This window comes from Epinephelus moara, chromosome 14 (genome assembly GCF_006386435.1).
Source record: "Epinephelus moara isolate mb chromosome 14, YSFRI_EMoa_1.0, whole genome shotgun sequence".
In the NCBI taxonomy this organism is placed as follows: Eukaryota; Metazoa; Chordata; class Actinopteri; order Perciformes; family Serranidae; genus Epinephelus; species Epinephelus moara.
This window is the reverse complement of record NC_065519.1, coordinates 34,853,528-34,877,590: the sequence shown is the minus strand read 5'-3', so window position 1 is coordinate 34,877,590 and position 24,063 is coordinate 34,853,528. Positions and strand designations below refer to the sequence as shown.

The 24,063-nt window shown below is 42.3% G+C and overlaps 1 protein-coding gene across 3 annotated transcripts in view; it reads right to left on the bottom strand.

The window, feature by feature from the left end:
* Positions 1-3,012, bottom strand: part of daam2 (dishevelled associated activator of morphogenesis 2) — a 117,192-nt gene extending 114,180 nt beyond the window's left edge. For all 3 annotated transcript variants that reach the window (XR_007571023.1, XR_007571025.1, XM_050061948.1), the window contains exon 1: positions 2,860-3,012. The gene's annotated coding sequence lies outside the window, so the exon portion shown is untranslated. The remainder of the gene's footprint in view (positions 1-2,859) is intronic.
* Positions 3,013-24,063: the final 21,051 nt, after the last annotated feature.

Below are 24,063 nucleotides of genomic sequence, written 5' to 3'. Positions count from 1 at the left end.
CTATCCACCACACAAAGAGAGGACTGGGCTGGAGCAGAGACTGGCATGAGGCTGTAGTACATGCACTGTGGCCGCTCAGTGTGTTAGTGATGAGTTTAGGGTAAAGAGGAAAAAGAAGAGCCAGCTGCTGGCAAACTTTTAGGGGAGCAAATTTTATGAGGCCAGACTGGGACAAAGCCATCGACTTGGAATGCTCGTTGATGAACTGTAAGGGCGCAAGTGCTGTACATGAGGGTGTCGGTGCTTTCTAGATGACGTGATGATCAGTATCCATTGCATACTGATTTATTAAAAGTCATATTTGGACCACAAACAATGTACATCTAAATCCTGAGTGCCCCTGACAAATTATCCAGCGAATCAGTGAATTGGCTGCAGATGTGTGTTCAGAGTGAAGGCTGCACAAAAGATGCAGACGATTTGTGCAGCATAGCCCTCCCCGCGCCAAACACATGCCTCAGCCCTGCCTCGGCTCCTGCCCCATCCTGCCTGCCACACCAGATTCTCACCTTACGGCCCCAGCGGGCAAAAGCAATTGCCAACCAAAACATCTGGCCCTGATGGAAGTGAGTCAACCTCTGCCTCAATGACTGGTGGGGAACAATGGCCTTGTCTTTTCCCTGCTGGCCACCCTTTCCCTCAGCAGAGCAGCTTCCACTGGGCACACACACCACAGCCATGTGCGGCCACCCCGATACCTGGTAACACAAACGCAGCCACCCTGAGCTGAACGAGGCTTCCAGTCATCCTTCCGCCACAGAAACACACACGCACAACTAAAAGCTCTATACACAGTCAGCAGGGGCACAACCAGAGGCAGAACACCTCAGCTCAGTGGCCTTGTTGCTCTTGGATGTCAGACCTATTTTTCTTCCCTCCCTCCCCTCTGAAAACACACAGGTAGCTGGACAAGGATTATGCGCTGTAATCAAAACAGTGGACCTAAAAATACTCCAGCCAAATTGCTGCAACAGCTGCTCTAGTCTGACTTGAGAGCAAATAGGCAAATATTCCTGTTTGATATGTATGATTGTACACGCTTGAAGCTGAACCTGTGAAAAAGCTTAAAGCGTATTAAAAGCTCAGTGGATTGCAGCACTGCTTAGAGATATACAGCCGGCTATAGTGCAGGGCTTTTCACTAAATCCATCCATTGCTGATGTCCATTAACAACAAGTCTGTGGGGTTCGCTGGGCAGCCTATTGATGCCTGTAAAGTATGTGCATTACACATTGTTGAAAATTCCTTCAGCAGCCTTACATGGACAAATCCTGCAAGCCACTTACCCCCAATGGGTTAGCATGATTAAACTGCAATTTCTATGTCATAATCCATTCCAATCCTTTCACCCATAATCATCATTTATTTTTTATTTCTCTGCACTGTGGCCAAAAACAGTCAACGATCACTGCGGCTTGCTTGACGCTCCCAAGCAGCACAGTCTCTATCCAGTAGGAGGAATGTAGCAGATGCTAAGTACTCCTTAGGCAAAGCTGTGTGGGTGAGGAGGAGGGGATGATTTTGCGCTTAGCGTGGTGCTGTGCTTGTAAAGCCTCAACAACTGACCAAGAGGAGCCAATGCTGCATCACTGCCAGATGTTCGGTTGGATTAAATAGCTCTCGATGCCTTCCCATCCCATAAACTGGCTGAGAGTGTGGGCTTTAAGAGGTATGGATGCCCCCCCAAGTGTGCAAGCATTTCCCTTCATTTTCCTGATTACGAAATGTTTTTATTTGGAACAAAACAACTATTTAGAAAATGCTGCGAGAGACTGGAGATCTCAGCCTTTCACCAATCAGACTGCCCGGATTCATTTTGGAAATTTACGAGGGGGACACCTGTTTTCTGTTAGAGGAAGAAATGTTTTGACATGCTGATGTTTGGATGGATGGATGGAAACCTTAAAAGTTGCTGTAGCTTCATTCACAAGAGGAATTGGAAGTGATTTATTCTGATATTAAATCTGAAAATCTGATTTTCCTGCAAATTAGAAAAGGTGATATCATTCCCTTTATCTTGGTTAAGGATTTTCACATATCCAGTGTCAAAAAATAAGGAAACACCAAACAAAAATGGGGAAAATGTAGGTAGAATCTCACTCAGACAGAAAAATCTTGAATACTAGAATAAAACTACATAGTAAGACTCAACACTACACAGCATGCCTTGTTATGAATAGACATTTTTTTGCAGTATGACTGAGGCAGTCACTGTGATGACAGAGCAGCTGAGGTGACGCAGCGCCCTCTTTGGATTGTCACAGGAATTAAATGTCCGTGTGGCCCAGTGAACGCACAGCCGCCTAATATCGAGGTCAAATGCATTGCGCATCACGTGAAGGCTGAATGCTGTCCATCATTATAACACATAGCAGTATTAACAACTGAACATCATAAGAATATCATTAAAACTCAGATCAACAGAAGAAATCGACGGAGGAAGGCTGTCATGCGCACAGCTGCATATAAATTAACCAATATGCAACTAATGGTGGCCAATACCGTGCCATATTTGACAGGAAACAGGTGATATTAAACCATTAATCATGTCCCTCGTTAATATTAATACATCCAGCGGCTGGCAGGCTTCACATCAGGTGTTGGATCTTAATTGACATGATGAGCAGAAAAACAGCAGCCAGGCAGAGCACGTTTTCATCTTCAACCAAAGGAGAGGTGATTCAATCTGATGTGAAAACGCCTCATCATGCTCATGTATCTACACCTCAGCGTGACAGTCTCCAGCCCACAGCTGTCTTTGCGTCTTCGCTTGCTGAACTGAAGGGAGAGAACCGGGGCTGAGCACCATCACAAGGTACCGCCGGTTCACATTGATTTTCAGGGAAATTGCAAACTTACCTTCCAGCTTTGTTGCGGAGAAACAATTGCTGCTCGGTAATAATAATCCCTTGTCGCTGTCACCACTCGGATCCGGCCGAATTGAGTCCCGCGGTGGGCTGGATAAATGTGGAGCCGATGCCCCGTGCTGACTGTACGAGGCTGTTCATTCAGCTGAATGATAGTGGAGAGTGAAGCGACCGACAAGTCGGTCAAAACAGCAGCACCACGCCTCCCCTCTTAAAGCTACCGCACTCTGTCTGTCTGTCTGTCTGTCTGTGTGTGTGTGTGTGTGTGTGTTAGAGGTGAGAATGACCACTATGCAATCATAACTCAAACATTTCTTTAATAATTAATCCTTTTCATGTTTTGTTCCCTGAACCCAATAACGTCATTATAATAGAGGTTACACTCACCGGCCACTTCATTAGGTACACCTGTTCAACTGCTCCTTAATGTAAATAGCTAATCAGCCAATCACATGGCAGCAACTCAATGCATTTAGGCATGTAGACATGGTCAAGACGACCTGCTGAAGTTCAAACCGAGCATCAGAGTGGGGAAGAAATGTGATTTAAGTGTCTTTGAACGTGGCATGGTTGTTGTTGAGTATTTCAGAAACTGCTGCTCTACTGGGGTTTGCACACACAACCATCTCTAGGGTTTACAGAGGATGGTCCGAAAAAGAGGAAATTGTTGATGCCAGAGGTCAGAGGAGAATGGCCAGATTGGTTCAAGACGATAGAAAGGCAACAGTAACTCAAGTAACCACTCGTTACAACCAAGGTATGTAGAAGACCATCTCTGAATGAACAGCACATCAAACCTTGAAGCAGATGGGCTACAGCAGCAGAAAATCACACTGGGTGCCACTCCTGTCAGCTAACAATAGGAAACTGAGGCTACAATTCACACACTGGACAATAGAAGATTGGGAAATCGTTGCCTGGTCTGATGAGTCTGGATTTCTGCTGCAACATTCAGATGGTAGGGTCAGAAACTGGGGTAAACAACATGAAAGCATGGATCCATCCTGCCTTGTATCAACGGTTCAGGCTGCTGGTGGTGGTGTAATGGTGCGGGGGATATTTTCTTGGCACACTTTGGGCCCCTTAGTACCAACTGAGCATGGTTTAAATGCCACAGCCTACCCGAGTCAATCATGAGCAAATGCAATCATGATAATAAACTTAAACAATTCTATAATTATTATTAATACCAGTTCTAGTGGCACAATGTACTGCAGTTCTGCCTGTCGTTTGTCCATGTGGTGTTGCCATACCCCAGCAGAGGCCATTGGTCAAATGCTGTGGGTGCAAACAATGTCAGACAGTGTACTGTCTATTTCACTGCTCTCTCAAAAAGTGGAAAACTAGAATGTAAAATGAGTGTTTAAATGTCAATGTTGCGCTGCATGTTTAATTTATGTGGACAGTAGTGACTTTCATTCAATGCATATTCTTATAATATAGTCTACTAAATGACTAGTCCATACCCACTGAGTGCACAGTTGCCCACGTACAGTTTCACATGGTGTGTGTTTGGGATACAGGTCATTGGAAACTGCAGATTAAATAGTCAACTGAACCCATTAAGAAGAGCAATGTATTCAGACAGAGTTTTTGTGAATTTGATAGTACGATTGCTTTATTGAAAGTACAGTAGTACCATTGCCAATAGTGGGATAGTTAGTGGGCTAAAACTGTACATTAGTAGCTGAGGTAGCACGTTGAAAGGCAGATAGTTGAAGTGTTTAAATGCTGTATTGGCTTAAAAGTGGGGCACACTGGTAGCTCACATGGGAAAGATGCGGCTAGTCCTTGTTGCAGCAGTAGGGGTTGAAATCCGGCCTTCGTTCTTTGCTGCATGTCTTCCTTGCTTTCTCTCTCCCATCCTTCCTGTCATGCTTCACTGTCCTGTCAAATATAGGCAAAAACAAACCAAGCTGCGTGGTGATTGGTGAAACCCTTGAGATGTTATACACCTTTATGTGATGAGCCACGCCCTCCGCAATATTCATTGCCTTATAGAAGCTNGCTTATAGCGCCCCCTTTGGCCAATTGATGTAATATTGCTTCATTCACATCCTCCCATGACCCTCTACCACTGTGCCAAATTTCACATGGATTGACCAAGTCAGTGAGGAGAAAAACGTGGAACAGACACACAGACAGAGTTTTCGTCATTATATAGTAAGATATGATACAAAATGAGTTGCCTTTCAGTATGCAATCCCTGTACGGAAACAACTACAAAAGTGCGTCACATATTGAAAAGNATTGACCAAGTCAGTGAGGAGAAAAACGTGGAACAGACACACAGACACACACACAGACAGAGTTTTCGTCATTATATGGTAAGATATGATACAAAATGAGTTGCCTTGCAGTATGCAATCCCTGTACGGAAACAACTACAAAAGTGCGTCACATATTGAAAAGTAACAGGCTATAAAAGTTAACCCGCATGTGAAATAATTACCACAAATCCTACTGCAACCTAAAAGATATAACGGCTAGAGTAGTAAGTGTGACTACAAACAACTCAAAGTTAGTTATAAACAGGGTCAAATGTACTGCAAAGCAGATCTCATGTTTGCCAATGAAATAAGGTCCAGTAAAGTTTCCCAAACATAAAGTACAGGCCTTGCTCCCCCAGCTGCTAAGCATTTAATCCTCTGAAATATGAAGAAACAGTATGACTGGCTGTGTTTTGATCTCCTCGCAGTCCTTAATCCTTCATTAATTGCAAATTCTGGGCATCCACTTTGACCTGGGCTCATACACGGATATCAATACTAATTTGAGAATGGAACAAGCCCCGCTGTAATGTTTTAGTGTGCGAGACAATTCCATTTACATCTTCAGGGGCAGGGAGGAGTGCTTTTACTGTCATCTAAATAGCAGCTGAAAGACATGATGGGTTACCAGCACAGGTGTAGAGGCATGAGCCATATCCTCCTCAATATTTAGAACATGTGCATTTGTCAACATGAAAGTAGCAGAAGACTTTTATTTTGATAAGACTGAAGACATTTACACCATAAATTGGTGCAGAATTGGCACAAATTGGTTCACCAGAATGCAGGAAATGCCCGAACTCCCGCAATACACCCTTGGTTACCAGTGAGCAATTTAAATGTTTATATCACAGCAAACCTGCAGCTGGATGCTCTCAAAATTAAAGTAGAAGCATAGCTGCTACCTGCATTGTTTGGGGTTCCTTAAATACCTTCACGCCACAGTGCAGAACAGATTCCAAAGCTTTTAGTACTCTCTCACACTGTCACAGCTTTGTCAGATGGTGAGTATGTGTCTACACTTCGCCTAAAGTTTCAGGAGTAGAAAGAACCGTCCAGAAGCTCGGCGGCTTCGCCTGTCAAAGCCTGGATGACATTATCCAGTAGAAGCCAGTGATTCAACCCCTGGGAGAAAACTAGGCAAGAGGCCTCGATTAATCTCTTCAATTTGGCAAAACCAAGCGGTGGTCAAATCTATAATCCAGAGCGGATAGGATATCATAGGGGAGTTAGATGCATGTCAGATAATGACACTCTGTCAGTAACTTTAACCTGAGCCTTTTAGCCTGACCCCCAAAACTCAGGCAGTGAATTAGACTTGGCGACATGTGGACACACACAGACACATGCGCACACACACACTATGCCCCAAGTTTACTTGATATGGTGCCAGGAGTCAGTTCAGACTTATCTTAACCATTCTATTGTCTGAAACATAAATATATGACATATGATATTATACCCATGTCACAGTGAACAGTGTCTTTGGTGACGCCACCATGAATTAAGTATTTTTCCAGTGAACCCAGTGAGTGGGAATATCTGACCAAAGCTCAGAGCTAGTTACCCCAGGTTTTATGCTGACCTCAGGGAGACTACTGAGGAACAGACTGAGGCAAAGTCAACACTACAGTACATTTGGAATTCTTTAAAAGTTTGGATGACATAAGGACCGTTGGGCTTCGGGATCTCACCAGGGAAAGCCTCGCTGCTGAGACAGCTGCAGTGTCCAGGCAGACAAATCAAGCACACCTTAAACCTAAAAATGTTGACTGTTCAGCTGTTGTATCCCTGCTCAGGTCAGAAAGCCAAGATTAACAGATGTAGTTACAGGAGGATTCTCTGAGCGTCTATCAGACAGCGGCCAGGTTGTATGTAGACAGCCTTGATTTGACAGGGCTGCAGATGTGAAAAGGTCTAGTCGACACCTCGGGATCTCAGGGGTGTCTGGCAGAACAGAAATGGCGCTAACTGAATTCACATGTGTCCATTTACAGTAGTATGCACACACACACATACTTTTGTTGCAGATATGCACACTTGATGCATGTGTTTGCATATATCAAAAGTGGACAAAGAACAGCCAGAAAAACGGTCATAAATCCATCATTTGTATCCAATACTGTATTAGAGAAACCTTAAATGGCAACACCACCAATTTTACACATAAAGATCAGTTTATATGTCAAGAAGTTGTATAATGTCTAATGTGGAGGGAGTTTTCCAAAGTCTGAGAAAACAACCCTGATGATGTCAAAGTGATGTCATCAGGGCTGTGTCAAATTGGACATACTGGAGAGACATTTCTAGTAGAAAACCTATGTCACAAACTTAAGGGTGGAGTTTGAAGGACATGGGCTACTGCAAGGCATGGAAGGTCTAATGAAAGAGCTATTGGGTTGCATTATGGGCAGGGTTGGACGGTAAGAAGTACATTCATTTTTTTTTTTTACATTTTAGATATATATTGGAAATGAGTGACTTTTGTTCTACTACATTTGAAAGACAAATATTGTGCTTTTGACTTCACTACATTTCTATGAAGGTTCCCCTGTGCACTGAAGCATAGCTTTGAAGACAGCGGATGAATTTGCTTTTCTTTTCTTAAATACAACAAGCCATATGCTGTGTTTGTCACAGGAGGAAAAAAACAACAACAGTAAACTACTCCTCCTACACCTGTCAGTCAAGTTCAAAGTGCATGCTGCGTTTTTTTGAACGGTTCAATTTAAACTTGGTGGTGGTAATGATGGCTATGGCAAACAGCAATGATGATTCCTCCCCACCAGAGCACTCATGGCCATATCTGAAATCCATGTTTGAGATCATTTTAAATGTTCACTCTGTTAGCCACCCACAAACTTTCCCACAAAAATTAACCATCCAACCTGAGAAAAACTGACAACGTGTGTAAACATTTGTTTAATTCCAGACACACTTTATTTTAGTCTCCAAGCTTTTACAAGCAAGTCAGTGAATTGAGTAGGTTGTTTTACTAGGTTCTGTAAATGCATTGTGGCAACAGTACGACAATTAGTTGACACTGAAAAGAAAATGTACTTTTAAATACTCAAAGGGATAGTTTGCTGATTTTCAACCAGGTCTGTGTCACTGCAGTGTGGTGAGTATGTGCATAGGAATGGTGTTGAAGCGCCTCCCATACTATCATCTCCCTGGGCACCCTGCCCGTCCACCTGCCAAAATACAACACACAATGACATGTTTCATGCCATCCAGTAGATTTTTGCTCACAGCAAAGACGGGAAGCACCTTAATACCATACATCTGCACACACTCCCCACACTGCAGTGACACAGACCTGGCTGAAAATCATGATCAGGGCTCAAGTATCCCTTTAAGTATTTTCAAAAGCAAGTACCCCAATACTTAAACTCAAGTAAAAATTTGACTGAACAACTTTCACTTGTTTTGGAGTAATATTTCACCATGACTAAATGACTTATGTACTTTGTCCACCACTGATTACGGTAAATGTAAGCTCCAGTATTTTTGGAGTTTGACCCATGTCAGCCTCTGCTGCTTTATTTTGACTATCGCATTCTTTTTTTTTTTTTTTTTTTTTTAGATCTGCAACTGCTGAGTCCCCCAACTTAATCAAAGTACAATGCTTAATCGCTGAAGAGTGGGACCTCTTTCAGAACTGCGCATTCCCATAATGATGGAAACAGCTTGAAAATATTCAGGTCAGGCTCCCAGCTGTTACAAGCTATTGGCTGAAGCTCTCATGTTTTGTGAAAAGGTTTAAAAGACAGAGCAAAACACTCATGCTATGCCATGAAGATGTACAAGATACATACATATAAAATACAGTACAATAAAAATAAATCAAATAAGAGAAAACAACACAAAGACACTTTTCTGCACTTAATATTTATCTGGATAAAAGTAAAAATAAATTGCTGTTGTTGCCATAGCGCACAAGCTTTATAACACTTGGGTGCAACTGCATAATGTCGTGGATCTCAAGACACAGGATTGCTTGTCAGGTCTGCCTCCTGGGATAAAGGGACTTGGTGCCCTTGACAAGGGGCACTTACGCAAAATTGCCTAAGCCAGCTGAATGAATGACTGAAACTTTCAGTGTGAGCTTTGAAAATGACTCCGGTAAGTGTGTCCATTCAGCATGTGAGTGATGATGGAAAATAAAGGGGAACTGCGATGAGGGAAATGACTTCATGCATTCCAAATGACATATTTACGTTTAATTATATTCCTGGCGATATTTATTCACAGCAGTGTTCATGTCAGTTTGCTTTAGAGGTTTCACCTCAGGATTTAACTAAAGGAATAAAAGCATAAAGATATACATGTGGAGTAGATCACTCTACAATGGAGGATGAATTGTGTTAAAGTGCCATATGTTGTGGTGTGTTGGCCAACAAATATAAAAGCTAGTCACAACTTTATTTTGCTAAAGTAACTATTCTGGTATGAGTCATTTCTGAATGCTTATCAGACCGTGCTCAATTAAAACCAGAGGCAGCTTGTTTGGTTTTGAAAAACAAAAGGCGGAATCCAAGTCAGCCCAGACAAAACATTTTACAAGCCTCTATATTACTTGGTGACATCTTAAACTATTGTATCAATGTGTTCTGGCCAGGGCCATAGCCAAAAGTAAGAAATACGAGTAAGGTCACAAGGCCCCAACGACACTCCTGACCCCGCTCAGAAACTCTTGAGCTTTTATTCTCTATTATTTTGGTTGCCAACATTCACATTTAAATACAGAGCACTGAGTCTACAAAATAGCTTCAATAAAAAGTCTACCATGTGAGTTTTAATTCAAGAGTAAATGCAAACCATGTTACAAAACCCACAAATTCACCAAACAAACAAGGGCATGATTTACTGTAAGTGGAGAGGAAGCATACAAAGCTATCAACCAAGCTTTAGAGCACCACTTATCTTGGCCTGTAAGGGCACACATAGGCGAGAGAAGTGGTGGCAGAGCAGCGTTGCCCCTCCCTCATTACCAACACTAAGCCCTTGAGCTAGGGCACTTAACCCCTAACTGCTTCTGTGGAGCTGCTCATTGGCCAACAGTTCAGGCTGGAGCTGTATTGGACAGCTTTTAGGTGTGCATTGTAAAGTTTCCATCCAAATTAGAAGCAAATGTTAACTTCATTTCCATACAGTCTGCATAGAAACATGTTAATGGATGCATGCTTTCATCCACTACTGCCAATATTAGGAGTGTATTCATAAAGATAAACAGCCGGCAGTACTAATTCCATATTCGGGTGCCATTAAACTATTGCAGAAGAAGAGGGTGCATTGAGTTGATGTAATTAAAAGAGAAACAGTCCAACCTCAAACAAAAACAATGTGGAAAACTAGAAAAAGCAATGCATAAGAATTCTTATATAACCGATGTAATCATGAAAGCTGAGATCATGTAACTAATGCGCTAATGGGAGAAGAGAAGGAGGCAGTATAAAGTCCACATAAGCAGGCAGGTTGGGGCAGTAGATGGGTCAAACAAACACGGGACTTCACCCCAGAAGACTAGTGTTCACACGGTGTCCCGTGTGAAACCGAACAAATTTTGAGTTATTTTAGGGTACATCATCACGTTGTCACATTAGGTTATGGATGCTTTACTTTTTGTAGAAGAACATACAGTTTGTGAGAAAAGCCTGACCATGCTTAATGTACATCATGATTTATGCTTTGAGGGTGGAGTTTGCAATTCTGGAGACATATTGTTGCCACTGAGGCAAATATTCCAATCACATCAGTGGTCCTCCAGAAGCTTCGACAACATCTCCAATGTTATTTACGTTTTAAGGTGTAGCTCCATTCTTCAAGGGCGAGGACATGGAAGATAGAGAGTAGTTGGCATAGTGTTGGGTGGTTCGGAATTTACTGAATTTGACAAGCTTGGATTAAAATCACTGACTCCACTTTTAAGTCTGTTTCCATTAAACTTTGTTGCATTTTACTTTTTTCGACACACCAAGTTTTCCACCTCAGCCCAGAGTGAAAAACTTAACTGCAATATTTCAACTTTTCTTTCCCAGATTTGTGGCATTTCCGCTCCACTGTTTTTTTATGTGTAAAATCACAAATTGAAAGTGAACATTTAAAAACAGGTGGATGGAAACACACTTATTGTGCACAGCTGTGTGAGTTTAAGCAAGGCATTCCTACAAAAGAGAGGAAGTGAACATTCCCTAAATAAATAAAGGACTGAACAATATGGTATGCACCTAAAAGTTTCCCTGTGGAGTTTTGACTTCCAGTGGCATTATGCAGCAGAGTTTTTTTGAGTGGGTGCCCATAAGTTTGTCACGAGGATGCACATGCATATAAATACAACTTTTGTTTCCTATATGAGGAAACTCCACAGGGCACCTTTCAGTGTCTGGTTTGTTATCAGACGACTTAACGTTTGATTAAGAGCTTTCTTTTTATAGAGCAGCAGTGAAAGACTCATTAGCAGCGGGTGTTCTCTGAAACCTGACCAGCACCATTTCTTGTGGGCGTAGTTCCACTCCATTTGAGTTCAGCTCACAAAACAACATTCATATCCAGCAGACGTGATGGCCTTTGAATCTATGAAGCAAAACACCATGAGTACCATCAGCATGGAGACCAGTAAACTTTTGTATTTTGCATGACTTGTAAATCTCTGCGAATTAAATGTTTGGCCAAGATGAGAAATGCATATGCTGCATGGCAGGCAGTGGTTTCACATGTTTACATACTGTATATGGGTGGGTCAGTCCCAAAATGAATGCAATGATATGTTTTGGGAATTGGGCAGCATGTAAAATATACACAGTTGGTATTTAAGTGGCTCAAACATGCATAACAAACAGAATGATCCTATAAAACAAACTGAGTCTGAGTTGTGTCAGGATACATAAAACATGTAGCTACAGACTAAACATACACTGCAGCTGGAATATCAAAGACAGAATTATCTGTCTTTCATTTGCAGTTGGTAGGTGGAGTTTTTGTGATCCTACAGAAGGCGCATGGCTAGAGTTTCAAACACTGGATAGTCACTGTCACCCTCACTTACAGCCAGCTTCCTTCTCCTCACCTGACATGCTCTGAACAGCTGACCTGGTTGTGCTGTCTAACACAACGGAGAGGCCCTCCATTGTCCATCAAACTGCATGCTCTGCTGGTTTTTGTCTAGTCTCTTTATACACACACACACACACACACACACACACACACAAAGGCCCATTCCCATTTTTTATTTTTACCCCTACCCCTCGTTTTCGGGTGCCCCTTTGCTCCTCAGGGTTTCAAGAGGTAGTGGTTGAAATCTTTCCTCATGAAATGGGACAGTCCTTTAAGATCCTCACTCGTCATCAATTGTCATTGAGGCTGGCGTGTATGTTAACAGACACAGACATTGCGAACAGGCTACGCCGTCGTCTGCTGTGGTGATTTCTATTGCGTGGGCCATAGGCATCTTTTTGCGTTTGTCAGGATGCTCGCAATTTGTTCGCAACTTAAATTTCATGCTATCAATCAATCAAACAAGTCATTCCTAAAAAGGAACACTGCTTCATCTCCAGGCCACTAGCAGTGCTCTGTAGGCTAATGTTAGCAACCCATGCTCCTACCCTGCCAGTCTGCACTGATATTAGAGGTGCGGTAACAAGTGCACCAGGCTGTTCACATGCACATTTTGTATATTGTCTATATAAGGTAATGCACCAAAATTACGTATCCCACATAATCATGAGTCAGTAATTTGTGTACAAGCCACATATTTGGGAAGGCTGCGTCACATGATAAATGCGCTGAAGGGACTAAAGTAGGAAGTGGTCCCATAAGGAGGCATTTTGGCGTGATGGGTGGGTGACTGAACACAAGACTTTCAAGGAAATTCGCGTTCGAAGATGTGTGAATTTTGTGAGGGAATGTGGGCACTAATTCGTGGTTGCTGTAAATTCAAAATCTTGATTTACCAAGAAAACACATCTGTTGGTTTCTTTTGTTGCTTGTGCAGCTATCTTTCCGATGATTTCTCAAAACACTCTGAAAAACCTCAGTTATCCATGTAGACCTAATACTTTGCCCCATCCTTCTACTCTGATAAGAATCAGGACACCCTAACCCTAGACATGAATGCACAGAACGAAGGGGTAGGGGCTGAATGGTAGGGGCAAGGGGTGTATTGGGATTGAGCCAGAGTAACTATTTGCTCATCTGCCCTTTGTGTCTCTCTGTGACCTCTCTGATAGAAGGTGAAAGACAGTGGGAGAAAGTGCAGATCAGTTACACCTCCAACAAAACTTCTACATTAACTTTCATTCTAGGAGGATGCAAAGTCATCTGTGCGTTTCCCTTCCTCTCTAGCCCCCTCCTCCCTCCATCAGTCTCATTTTTCCCTATATGCATTGTGATGACTATAGTACAAAATCTGAGAATCAATAAGATGCCTCTCTGTTCTATTTCTGCCTCGCGTGATATGCTCCCTTTCATTTCCTGGCTGTCATCAAAGTCTCCCTACATTTGTTTTCTCTCCGCCTCGGCTGTGGAGCTATTATCTTTTTATGGTGTATGTGCTCGCATGTGGGAGAGTTCAAAAGCAATATCATTGCAAAACCATTATATGGACACTGATGTTGGCAGAAATATCGATTTTTTTTTTTTCAACAACAACCAGAAGAAATGGAATTTGCATTGCCCTCCGGGCAGTGACAAAAACAACACCAAGTAAAGCAGCATCCTAACACTCAGGCTCTAATCTCTTCACTGTGGCTTAATTGAAAGTGACACATTGCTGCTAATCAATACACAAACCATTGTTGCCATGGTAATATCCTCAATGAACTGTCCCCATTCCTATTAGTGCCACAGACAGTAAATGATACAATGAGACATTTTGTCTGCTGGAGTCACCCTGTTTGCATTTATAGAATTATGTAACGGGGTGGTCAATAGTGCATAGCAATAATATTTTTTATCATAACGCATCATCTGCATGGTAAAGCATTCAAGACCACTTTGTGGTTTTCGCCATGTATCCAATCTGACTTTCCTGCACTTTTTCAATGGCAGAGATCTCTTGGCTGAGTCGATGTGAGCTTGGATTGGCCTCCTCTGGTGTGACACATCACGGGGTTGGCCAGGGGTAACCGTGACATAACACAGCTCATTGTGTGAGGAATGGCATGCAACAACAGTAGCCCAACGCACAGTCCTGAATAGCACTTCAAAGGCAGCAGGGTTCAGCACCGCAAGGTATTTCATTGTAACTCTAGCACGTTGCGGAGGAGAGGAATTTGGTTGCTAGAATCCTCCACGGCAGCAGGAATTCGGCAGACCTGCAGGGGCTCTCATGTCAAATTCCCACTCAGCTCGTTACAGTTAGCCAGAAAGCATTCCCGCATTTCTTACATAACACTGTATGTGTGCTTGCTGAACCATCACCTGGACTTGGCTTGTGTTGGGAAGTGGATTTGGACAGAAAGTCGCCGGCTCTGGCCGGTCACCGCTCGGAAAAGGTGGAGAAAGTGGATTTACTGTAGAAATTCTGCCAGTATTCCCAATACATTACACTTCTTTCAGCGACTACGTTTGTCATTCCAGCTGCAAATATTCCTCTAGTGCTCTTTCAACCCTGTCTCTCATTTCATACCCATTTATTTTCTCTCCATTCCTCTACTCCCTATCCTTCTTCTCCTGCTACCTACAAAAGTTCACAAGGAAATTCCACTTTTCAATAACATTACTTATGTTTTCATTATACACACATTCTCTCTGCTGCTTTCTGTCCTTCGTGCTCCTGCCTCTCCTCTCTGCTTGACAGTTGAGAAGTGAAGATGTGGGCTCTCTCAAACCCAAGTTTGTTCTATTTATACTGTGCAGTTAGAGTGGTTAGCTCTGCATTCAGAGCTCCAGGCCTTTTAGACCCATGGAGGCAGGGCCTTATCCGCCCCCTTTCCCCAAAGCCAAGCACCGCCAGGCCAGCAGGACCGCCCAGCCATGTCCCAGCCCACTGTCCAAACTCCTGACCACATGCAGCTGGGATGGAGAGATGGAGCAATTGGAAGGAATGGACAAGAGGGAGGGTCAAACATGTACTGTATGAAGTGTATGAAAAGCTATAGGACAAACAGCTAAACTGGTGTGTGTGTTCATTCCTTTTCCATGAGAATAAATTCCCAAACATCTTTTCTATTTTCAGAAATATGTACACAAACGTCTGAGGGGTTGAGAAAGGAGAAAATAACGACTCAAGAAAAATGTTTAGCGGTTATTTAAACAGATGGCTCAAGATGAATTCCAATGGTCTAAAGTAAGAGACAAGAGAGATTTGCTGGGCTGCAATCAATGAAAACTCTTGACATAATGTCCATTATGCAACAATGGCCTAAAAATTCCCCCTTGCTAAAAATGCCAAGCACGAGAGTTGCTATAAAAGGAGAAAGTATGCTTCAGATTTTCCAGACAAATGGATCACATGTAGATGTGCGCAACAGTTCTGGAAGTACTTTGATGAGTTTTTATCAGGCTGTTATCAGGAGGCCATCAAAGAGAGTTATGTGATAACATAATATTTACTGACAGCAGGATATATAACTCAAGATAATCCCTGAGAACAAGGAATGGCTGGGTTAGTCACAGCAAATATACTGAATGGATCGCTGTGTTAAAATGAATTTTGATAATATCGAGGCATATAAACGTTCAGTATGTGACATTCAAAGCAATAATATAGCAGCAAACCACTGTTTGGAATGTAAAGATATAGTGGAGTAATGGCATCCTGAGCAGAGAATGAAGTCACACTCCCCCTGTGTGTGTTGTAATCCGAGTTTCTCTGTGATAAAGGGGTCAAATTGTGGGTGCGTGTATGTATTAGGGCATTAACAGAAAAGTCGATTTGTCGACGTGTCGACGTCAGTGGCACAAGTCGACACCCCCCCAGGAGGAGTCGACAAGTCGTGTGTTTTTTCCCTCTCTCTCTCTCTGTGTGCTTGTGTACGGAATGCAATCGCTGCCTCTGATTACGCTGATACTTTTATCCTTGACGGCGTACTATAAGCGGAGGAATGTCCGCAGTCATTTGGGCTTTCATAGTCGAGCGCACTTCCGCGTTGTAGTTTCCTGTAAAAATGTCCGTGAAAAATCCCCGCAATGTGAGTGAGCAGTCACTGGTGCGCGGAGCAGAGTCCGCACGGTCGTAAAATCTGAGCTTTGCGCGCACAGGGCTTGCGGACGTCCGCTTTGAGTCCGCACGGACCTCCGCGGAGTCCGTTCCGCTTATGTTCCGCCCGAGTATGTTCGGGCCTTGACAGACACACATCACATGTGTGGAGATACTTCACTTTCCTCCGCCGTGTCAATGTGATGATGTCATCAAATGACTTGTCGACTCGACTCGACTTTATTGACAGATAAGTCGACCTGAAAAAAATCAAAGTCGTTAATGCCCTAGTATGTATTCCACTAGCTAGCTCATGGCTGCCTCTTTGCACTGCTCTCATACAGCGGTTACAGTTGATATATATAGGGACGACAGCATTGCAGAAGCTTAGCACCCACATTTCAACTACCCCCCGGTTAACACCATTAGCTCCGTTAGCACTGTTGCTGTTGTTTAGAGCTGTTAATGGAGCTGGCACCATTAGCAGCTATCCACCAGCTCAGCCACCTCCATGTTGCTTAGGCTATCTTGTTCAGACAAATACGCTCTGAACTACACGTGGAGCCTCTTTAAATACAGTCAATACAATGTGTCTTCAAGTTCAAGTATTTCATTTTGCACTCAATTTTTATTTCATGACCACAAGCAAAAGACAAAAGGCATTTTCATGTTATGGAATGTCGTCCATTATAAAATAAGCCTTTCCCCTCCTACTCTGGATTGTATTTTACATTCAGACTGCCTCATGAAACGAGCACATGATATTGTGCCTGCAGTGAAACAGAACTCATTTTGAGTGCAGCAAACACAGCACAGCAAAACATTCTTAAACAAATCATTCAGAAAAACATATACTTCTCCGTGACATATTCCCTTGACTCTTCTTCTCACTGACGGAAAAACAAACATGCTGACGGATCACAAAGGAGAAAAAAAAAAAAGCTAAATGTCACCCTGTCCATGACTTCTTGCTCATCCCCAAATCCATCCCACAATATTGCCGGTCTTTGACTCTTGGAAATTCATATACAGTATTTCAGGAATGCAGACTGAAGTCTGATATGCCTGGGCCTAGCTAGCATAACAGAGGGCAGAAGCCTCAGAGAATAACACATAACCAAAGCCCTAAAGAATTCCCTTGGACACAGCTACTGACCAGAAAACTGTGCCCTGGAGGGGAAGGCAGGAGAGCTGCTGAAACCCCAGACTTAAATAGCATGGACTTCACTGCTGGTGACTGCCTGAGATAGACACTCAGCACTTTGGTTAGTGCTGCTTCTGGACATGACTGAAATTACATTAAAGGACATATTTATGATGTATTTATACTGATAGTGTTGCACTGTAAATTAGACTTGCAGTTTAGTCTGAGAGATGTCTTGTCATTAAAGCTGCATTAATCAATATGTTGTATTATGATGAAACACAAGTATGTGTAATATCAGGGGAATCCCTTGCAGTGATGAACCCACACAGAATTACCACCAACTCTGCAGTTTCTCTCAGCGCTGCAATCAATGTTAACATCTTTGAGATTATTGTTTTCATTTTTTGGCCAACTTTACTGTTTCAGTTCAGTCTCACAGCTCTCATTAACTCTGTTTCCAGACACATCAGGCAATGAAAATCTATGCTATTAACTCATTCAGCATTTTATAACACTCTCAACTAATATCGTCAACATTTTTTTATTATTGTCGGAGAATATTTTTTATTCTTTTATTTCATTTCTTTTGAAAAATACAGTTCTATCCTTAACATTTTAACATACAGAATCCATACACTTAAAAGGTGGCTTAGATATTTTCAAGATGAACCCTATTCTCTCATGTTTTTGTGTGTGAATGACTAATGGGTACAACAATTATTGAAACAAGTCCAGTATTAGGCAAGAACACTGCAGGCAGTAGCAGCAGGCAGGTTGCTATGTAACCACCTGGGGCATTTATGCACCATCATTATGTGTCCACTAAAAGTGCTTGTTTTTGCCACAGACAGGCTCAGCTTGTTATTCTAAGTGTCTGACAACATTATGGAAATTATCCCTACAGAGATAAACCTTTTTGTTGAAGAGTAAGATCCTCTTTGTTTAACCAGAAACAGCCCTGACATCCCTCTCAGCAAACACACCAGACTCCATTTAAAAAAACAGTTATTTTAGCATGTACAGAGCCAGAATATTCTCACATCTAACAGAGTGAATTAAGGGTTTATTTCAAACAAAGCAGAGTTGGTGATTGTTGGAACAGTGAAAGGATGTTTTATTATATATATTTTGTTTCTATTGACTTTAAATGAGGTGTTTTTATGGTGATAAAATTACTGTTTATTTAAAGGAAGTCTGGTGTATTTAGTGATGGTGATTTCAGATCTGTTTCAGGTTAAAAAAGAAAAAAGATCTTACTCTTTAACAAAAAGGTCTGTCTCTGTAGGGATCATTTCCATAATGTCAGCACTTCTAATATCAATCTGAGCCTGTCAGTGGCAAAACAAGAGCTTTCTGTGGACATTGAATTGATGGTGCTCAAATGCCCATTGACATAACAATGCAGCCTGTTTCACCACCGCCAGCTGCAGCACACGCGCTCAATACTGGACCAATTTTTAAAAAACTTGTGTCTCCATTAGTCACCGAAGTAACCCTTTTAAAAAGAATAATGTCTCAGTGTCTTTTTATCTTAATTTAATATTACAATATTATGATTTAATATAATGACTTGACCAATTGTTTTACGCTCTGAGCTACCTGAAAGCAGGTTCTTTTTGTTTCAAGTTTAGCTAATTAATTCACTTCCACACTTACACTTATGTTAAAATTGAAAAGTAAAAAGCAGACTTTGATTTTGAAAAGACTGGATGAGATTATTAACAAAGTGTAATTTGTTGTGTTCTTAAAACCCGCCAGACAGTTGTACCAGACACTTATGCATTATCAGGAGTGTGGGCACTGGAGCTTAAGAAGTTGTTTTCACTATGTTCAACGTTTTTACGACCGGTGGTGACGTGGTAAAAATAGGATACATACACTCTACACGCTAACTTACATGTATAGGTCAGCGCATGGGCTGACCTGCTTTCACCACAGCTACCACAACAGTTATTCACTCTGAAAATAACTCTCTTACTGTCATTCCCTCTCTGACTGGAGCACTCAGTCACTTTGCAAATGCGCTGGTGTTAAAAATTAACCTTTCCCAGGCTGACTCAATATAGCTGTGTAAATGTGGTGCATGCAGAAGGTTGCTGCAGCCACCTCCCATGCAGAATGACTAAAAGTGGGGTTACATCTTTTTGATGGCACCTCTGTATTTAATGTTTTCTTGAAATAAACATTGTCACCATGTTCCTAGTATTCAAAACATTATTTTCCATTTATCATTGCGTGTGTAAGCATGCGTGTACACATATTTCATGTGTGTGTGATGATGACACGCAGTGGCTTACAGTATAAGCAAGGTACCATAGCAGCAGAAGCTTGTCTCTAATCGTCCCTTTGGTTAAAGGAGCATCTTGGCATTCTACCACTAAGCCTCTGTGGCCACCCTCAGACAGAGCTGGGACGACACACACATACACAAACACGCACAGTCACAGAGCAACATATCATCCTATGGAATCTATCTAACCTCAACCGCTAAGCCACAGAGAAGCAGCTACTTAACTGAAGCATCATCTTCCCCTACTCTGTAATAATGGCCTGGCCAAATCGAAACCATTCTGTTTGAAAGCAACGCCAAGATGCTTTCTTAAGGGACTGATTAGCCAGGAGCTGTGGAGGGTACAGTGTTTACAGTTTGGAAGACCGGGTTTTATGTTCACATTTACAGTACGTACCCAGTCATGCGTATACTGTACATGATTGCACACAGAGATGCAGAACAACACAAATACTCCCACAAACTGCTTGTGTACAGTTTGGGCTTGGTTGGCAAGCTACTGTTGGTGCTGTAAGCAAGTAGTGGCAAGTGCTGTTAAAGGAGCAGTTCACCCCCAAATCAAATTTTCCTCTTACCTGTAGTGCTATTCATGAATTTAGATTGTTTAGGTGTCAGTTGCCGAGTGTTGGAGATATCGGCTGTAGAGATGTCTGCCTTCTCTCCAATAAAATGGAGCTAGGAAAAAAGAACTCATCGGCAATGTCTCTTTCTAGAAATCATGACCAGGTCACTCAAGATAATCCACAGACCTTGTTGTGAGCAGTTTCATGTGGGCACCACAAGCCGAGTGCTATCTAATTAAATTATATTAAAGAGAAGGCCGATATCTCCAACACTCAGCAACTCACAACAAAAGAATCAAGACAGGTAAATAGCACTACAGGTAAGAGGAAAACTATGGATTTTTAAATTTGAGGTGGACTGTCCCTTTAATGTCTGACCCACCACTGTGCATTTATCAAATTTGGTTGGATTTTGAGATGAAGAACTTAAGAAGTAATAATGTGTGTTAAATGATATTCAGAAGTGACTGCGTAGTGTGACGGCAGCATGTGTGACATCTGTACAGAAATAACAAATGCTCCTTTTTCTGTCTGTTTTTCTGTTTGCATCATGTTCAGATCTTCACTGTGTGACACAAGTACACTTTGGCACACTGCAGCATGTTTAATCCTGTTGCACATGCACTGAAGTGGGTACCAGGTCATCTTGCAAACATCCAAACAAAATCACAACCACAAACTAAACCAAGCAGTCAGTCAGGAGAGCGCTGCATACACTCCCAGTCAGTATGAAATCCTCTGACGCTGAGCACACCTTTTTGATTAACTGCCAGGGCGGCGCTTAGAGACAAAGGTGTCGATTGCTGGCAAAGATGACTGAAAAAACAGGTTTTTGTCTTTGCTGGTGGAGTTGTTTTTGCCTTTAAGGTCCTACAAGTTTTGAAATGTACTTGGTTGGTTTATCTGTATCACAGTATTTACTGTACCTCACTCCTTTCAGAGTCGATGAAGCATGTATTTGAGTGAGTGTGTGTGTGCATGCATGCATGCGTGCTCACACATGTCAGTATGTGTAGTCATCATGCATGGTGACAATTCCAATGTAACACCTGATCTTCCTGTGAACCCAAGACAGGAAATTAAAGAGATAAAAGAGGAACAAACAAGAATTATGGGAAATCATTGATAACAAAGCTGGGAAATGACTTTTAATTCCTTTGTTTTGCCAAAAGAAAGAATCCAGTGTGGTTTGAATGCATGCAAAACTTTGAACTTTTTAAGACAAAAAGAGTGTGTTAGCCACTTATTTGTTGAGAGTAAAAATGTCTTGCATGCAGATCTGAAGTCCGTTTCCGTGCCTCGGCCTCATGCAGTACAGTTGGTTGCCTCCTTTGGGGTGAAACCACAGCTATGTCAGCTCCAGCTAAAGACAACACATGGACCAAAACAGGATATTAAAAAAAAGTTCACAGCTCCCTAACAAGCCCAGTCCAGCCCTTGGTTGGTGTTTACTGCATGCACTTCTCTGTCAAGGAAACAGATTTAACTACACTGAGTAATTGTTCTGTAGAAAGTGGACGTGGCTGCTTCCTTCTTGGAACTCACGGACAAGTTTTGAAAAGCATTTTGTCTGCTGATATCATGATATAATCTACATGTTTGCGAAAGATAACGTCAACACAGAGTTCTCTTACTGACACCATTGTGCAATACTCCAGATGGCATAATGTGCCAGCTCCACTGTCCACAAGTGCAAGGAATACTCTGTTTGGTCGCACTGGGATGGATGTGGTTCATACTGTGGAGCTGGTTACTTTCTGAAGGACTTCCAAGGTAAAGCTTACATATCATGGATGTTCAGAAATAATACTTAAGTTCATGTGCAAAATGAAAAATAAAACAGAAAAATATCATGGTTGAATGCATTTGTTCAATTTAACTGAAGAGCATTTGTTTCCACATTTAGACATATGTGGCACAGAAGGATTTACTACCTTTGCTCGTTCTTGGCTTTAAGGTGCTGCCAGTTGTAGCTTGAAAAGTCAGGTTACATGAACAAACAGCTTTTACTACTGCAGTTGTATTCTCTGGACTAATTTAGCAAAATGACCTGCAGCATATTTGTCTTCACACGCAGCTGGTAATAGCTGGTGTGCAAATCTGATGTGTATCAACATGGTCGCAACAAAACTGAACTGGAGTCTGTCGAGACAATTTAGTCAGTTTGTTCACACCGTGTTGCCCACGAGCTGTGGACCTCCAATATGGCTGCCAGAGGGTGTGTTACACCACCTGGAAGCTCTGTAAAAATGTTTAAAGTTGTCTTACTGCTCTAGGGTTTCACTAGCTGTTGTTCAGCCATGCGTGGCTACTTGAAGCAAATGACTGGAAATGCATTTCACAGGGCTACATGTGAGCACCAACATGTCAGCAACAGTCCTCTGAAAGGCCGCACTTCCTTCTCACAGAGCCCCTGCCCCGTTGCATAACACAAAATATCCCAAACACACGCAGTCTAACCTGAAGGAATGCAGGGCTGCATGTCAGACCATTTGGAGCCCATGTGAAACACATCCTGTCCAATTGCCATTGGTTATCCTCACACGATCCTCTCATGAATGCTCATCTCTGTGTGAGTAGACTAACTGTTTATGTTGTCCTAATAAGTTATGCATGGAATTTTTTACCAGATTTTATAAGCAATAAAAAGGTTTGCTTTGGAAATGAAATGTAGGTATTAGGGTAAACACAGGAAACAAGGCTGTCATTTCATATTCAGAATTTTTTATTTCGAAATTTTGTTTTTAAAAGGAGGTAAAGAATTCATTAGCTGCGACCAGCAGCTCTGTGGCTCACTCTGTTAGTTGGTCGGCCCACAAAAATTTCCCCACCCTTTGGCAGCCACAGTTTTTGCCCTACAAAGCTGAAATTTGGCATAGAGGTCAGGTGTGTGTGTTTGTGTGTGTGTGTGTGAAGGTGCCAATTGGTTGAAAAGGGAGGGTGGGGGGCGGGACTTGCATAGATTTTGTGGAGAGATTGATCGTGAGCCAAAGGGCAGTTGATTAATTGTCCTGGGAGGGCTTGCCTATAACAGGGATTCTTATACAGGGGTCCAAGGACCCCCCGGAGTCCCTTGGGCAGTTACAGAGGATCCCCAGGAAAACAAGGCATAGTTACCAGCCTTGACAACATTGCGATAGCTGCTGTTGTTTTTACATTGTGAATCTGTCAGTCTGTGCATGTGTGTCAACATGGCAAAATACAGCAGGAACTACCACAGAAGCCGTTTTGAGTATTTTGCAGTCTGTCTGTCTGTCTGTCTGTCTGTCTGCTGACAGATTTTGTCAACGCAATGATGGTGCAACTGAACAAGACAGAGTTACAAAACTGTACAGATGTGTAGTTGAGATCACAATGAAGGCCAAATTCAAAGATGGGGGAGGTCAGAGCAAGGGGGCTGGAAGTAGGGGATAAGAAGTAGGGAAAGAGCCATCGATACCCCCACTGTGTGTTCTGCACCTGTGTAAGAGAACATACCCCTCCATACCAGCAGATGGCAGTTGTCTGTAATTGTCATCCAAAAAGGGAAACCCTAAGACCATTTTGATGCTAGTTAGATAGATAGCACACTAACAACACAATCCAGTGTTGAAAGAGCAAAGCATATTTGCCATGTGCCAGTGAGCAATAACAATCATGAAACGTTTCTTTTTTTTTTATATATATATAATTTTTTGGGCTTTTTGCCTTTAATGAACAGGACAGAGTGAAATAGGGCGAGAGAGAGAGTGGGGGTTGACATGCAGCAAAGGGTTGCAAGCCGGAGTTGAACCTGCGACCGCTGCA